Here is a 4491-nt window from a genome sequence, read left to right as displayed (position 1 = left end):
TGAAGGGCAGTGTAAATATATGAATTTCTGCCATAAGCCTTTAATATATCACGCATTAGATTGAAAGATTTAAAGAAATTACAGTGCAGACGAAAAAGAGCTTAAATGTCTTACATTTTCTCCAGACAGAATGAGTCTGAGGATTTCTTCTCTTTGAGCTGCATTCTGAAAGTGGAGCAAAAATTATTATGTCTTGGCCTAATTAAGGCAATTAACACATACAGGGTGTAAAGGGAGGTGTGTGTGTGTGTGTGTGTGTGTTCAGCAGACTCACAGGCAGCCCTACGTGAAAGGTTGTGGGCATTCTGCGAGTATCGCTGCATCTCAACATCTTGTGGTCTGTTGGTGGCCCCCATCACCATCACCTGGACATAGACATCACTTTTACCTCCTATTAATCAGATGACCTATTTGTGTGTGTGTGTGTGTGTGTGTGTGTATATGTGTGTGTGTGTGTGTGTGTGTGTATGTATGTGTGTGTGTGTGTGTGTGTGTGTGTGTGTGTGTGTGTGTGTGTGTGTGTGTGTGTGTGTTACCTGGCTGCTTGAGCTTGTGTCTAGTCCGTCTCCACAGACTCATGAACTGGGCTTTTCATCATAGCGGTGGCCTCATGGTCCATACTGGAGCAGGTTCCTCAGGGAATGAATCTGATGCAAGAGACAGATTTTACGTGGATATAAGCATGCCATAAACCCACTACAAAATCAACCAAAAATCAAGAAATTTAAGTAAATTTAATAAAACAAGTAAATGAAGGCTGCTTTTTTGAGAAACACAAAATAATAATAATGTGAAATATTTTTACAACTTACAATAACTGTTTTTTATATATATATATATATATATATATATATATATATATAAAAATATACCTATAATAATATTGCCATTATTCAAGTTTTCAGTGTCACATTGTTCATCAGAAATTATTCTAATATTTAATATTTTGTGCTCAAGAAATAATGAAATAAATTAAATACATTTAACAAGTTAAAAAAAAATTGCATTTATTTGAAAAAGAAATATTTATTGTATTCTTGCTGGAAATAAAGATATATGATAAAAAATATCATATTTAAATATTATGATTATCTATATATTTAATATATCTTATATTTATCGTAATTATTAAAAAATACATTTTACAATTACATAATATTATACAGTACAACAATTTAGCTTCATCAACAACTACAAAACCTTTTTGCTGTCTTCGTTTTGCATTTTCATTAACATGTAATACGGAGTTTAAAAGAAACATAACTAATTAAAATAACGAACTGCTGTTTCAGCTAGTACTCTACTGCCTGAGAGACTCACTTCACAGATGAAGGGTCACAGTACAGTATTATTCAAATGTCATCAACCACGGAAAAATACAGTGCTCGGGTGGAGCTTTTGAAAACATTGCCCGATCATTATGCAAATCGCGCATACCCCTTTTCCATAAAACCCATGAATATGAAATGCGTGTACCATCGGAATTACAGGCCAGTTTATCGCCAGCGAAATTATCTGGTTGCGTTCAACAAGCTGGCAAATTTTTCCTATCCGTCCGGAATCTGGCAGACGTTCAGGAGTTACCGATTTCGTCAATGAATATGATGCAGGGGCTGAATCTTGACGGCCAGCGAGAACACGGCGGTCAGCTTCTGAGTCGCCGTACCACTTGTCGGTCAGAGTGGAGGCCTGGAGATTAATGAAGCGGCATCCGGATGCTTCGCTGTAGCTTTGGCAATTAAAGTCTTTTCCACACACCCGGTGGTCCGTACAATAACACCCCTGGAGAAAAACAACAATCCTCGCTTCGATATTTCTCATATACTGCTTTTTACGATAGAGCTGCACAGACTTTCTTTATTATACTTTCATTTGAGCAGAACAGAGATCTCTAAACTTCAACATACATGCTACCTTGCATTTTCATATTATTATTATTATTATTATTATTATTTTATTACTAGATTATTATTAGTGCAGTTAATCAATTGTTCTCAATATTGCATATATATATATATATATATATACACACACATACACACACATATATATACATATATACATATAAAAAAAAATTAAAAATACATATATATATACATACATATATATATACATATATATATATACACAATCATATATATATATATATATATATATATATATATATATATATATATATATATACATATACATATATACATATATATACACATATACACACACATATATATATATATATATATATATATATATATATATATATATATATATATATATATATATATATATATATAACTAAAACATGCATGCATATATACTTAAAGAAAAATATGAAAAATGTTGTTTATATATTAAGCATTCATGCACAAAGGAAAATATTTTCAATATATATTGAAATGTGTCTGTATTAGTAATTAAATAATAAATTATATCATACATATGTAACCAAAACGTTTATTTTGGAGGTGATTAAGTCACAAAAATAATCATTTCACAGCACTGATGTTATTAGTGCTGTTTTTCCTCTGTCCCTCTGGTTGCCAGATTGGGTCAATTAAATTCAACACTCTCCCCAAAAAAATTGACTCATATTTAAAAATGCCAAAAATAGAAAATCTGGCAACCCCGAGCACGAACACTATAGTGGCTTGATACCAATGCAATAATAATTATTGATCATGATTGAAACGTGATTTGTGTCATCAAGCGCTTTCTCTGTGTCTCACCTTTGGGAGGCTGCAAGAGTTTGGAGCCAGAAAACAGGTGGCGTTTCTGGAAAGGCAAGATGACGGTGTCTTGCAGCTCTGAGATGATTTCATCTAGTCCGGCGACATCTCTCCAGGTCACCTTACAAAGAAAGGAAGAAGATATAAGCTGCTAATCAGTAACCAGCGGTTACAATGATTACAGGTCTCACCAAATCCAACGGCTTCAATCTGCCAACACAATTTAACTGGAAATCAGTGGCAAGCGATGACGTGCATAAATCACGTCTTCACTAACAAAAGTGCCTGTGCCCGTTGTTTTGTAAACTGTAACAGGCACTCAGGGCGGTTTGATGAACGCCGCACTGATTGCAAGAAAACCGGTGGTTACTTTGATGCCGCGGGGTCGACGAGATGAGTTGCGATGTTCATTTCGTGACTCGGTCAGACCTGACGCCCTCGGCCCGATCTGCTTCATCAAACGCTTCGCCTGGGAGAGTCAGGGAACACAGCGAATCATTTACAGAAATACACGAGAAATAATAACAACAACACCAATCAAACTCCATTAATCGCTTTCAGTGTGTTATTACGGTTACTTTAAGTGTACAGTGTCTTTACCCCGCTTCTTGGCTTGGGATTTTGCTTCTGTGTCGGGTCCAAGGCCTCCACCACCCATTTGATGCTGTAATAGGTTGTCAAGCTCGAAGGCGGTGAGTCTCACCAGCATCCCCACCACCTCATTGCGTGGGTGAGGGGCGGAGGAGGGCATCTCGAGGAATGTCACTCAACATCTTGCTCCGCCCACGCCGTCAGCCCATTGGCAGAAAAAACTATCTGGGTGTGTAAATCTAGAACAGAGCAGGTGGAGACACATTCACAGCAAGTGAATTAATAACAATTAATAACAATTTCATATTTAGTTACGCGTGAAAGATATTTACAATAAACAATAGTGTTATTCAGTACAATAAACTGCATAATAACGACGCCAGCAAATAATATCGGCGCATGTTAACATATATTTTAACTGCGATGCATAAAAGACAGAGGCATATCTTCCGGTGGGACCTAAAATATATAGAATTTGATTAACTGATTTACTCTAATTGCGCAAATCACAGGCGAGTGCAAGAGCAGATCTCATAAAATTAAAACACAGTACATTTTATGACATTTTACTTACATTTCACAGCATCACTGTCATCCACATACATCGACTTGTGTCACCGCGCTACACGCACCGTGCGGAAAATCTCTCTACAAACATAGGTTCTACGTCCGCCCTGAGTTTTGTTGTTTTTAAACAATATAAACGATCGATTAGATGAATAAATAACTGTTAGTAGAAATGGACTGCTATAATAAATACGCAAAATAAATAAATAAATAAATAAATTTGACTGCTTTCATATTGTTGTCTCTTAATCTAAACGACAGATGTTGCTTTGGAACACACAGGGGTCTTTTTTTTTTTTAAACACATCTGTTAATTAAAAAAACAATACAAAAATACAATTAAAAGTAAAAAAATGGAAGACAGAAATAGCTCTAAAATCTAGCGTAGCTATTTGATCTGCGCACATCATTTCTGTCGCTTCATCATCATCATCATCATCATCATCATCATCATCATCAACAACATTAGGTTTGTTTTATTGGCGTTCTGCACCCCCCTGTTGGTTCTGACGGACATTAATTAACATAATCTTATCGATTTGCATATCCAGCCCTCAGTTTCTTCTCATACCACGTGAGGGCAGACTTGGCATGTTCAAAATAAACC

General features: G+C 35.6%; 1 pseudogene; it reads right to left on the bottom strand.

The window, feature by feature from the left end:
* The window catches only part of LOC122346176, a 9695-nt pseudogene extending 6176 nt beyond the window's left edge, over window positions 1-3519 (bottom strand).
* Between the last annotated feature and the right edge of the window lie 972 nt (window positions 3520-4491).

The sequence above is a fragment of the Puntigrus tetrazona genome, chromosome 5 (genome assembly GCF_018831695.1).
Source record: "Puntigrus tetrazona isolate hp1 chromosome 5, ASM1883169v1, whole genome shotgun sequence".
Classification (NCBI taxonomy): Eukaryota; Metazoa; Chordata; class Actinopteri; order Cypriniformes; family Cyprinidae; genus Puntigrus; species Puntigrus tetrazona.
The sequence above is the reverse complement of the archived record's forward strand: the minus strand, read 5'-3'. Positions and strand labels throughout refer to the sequence as shown.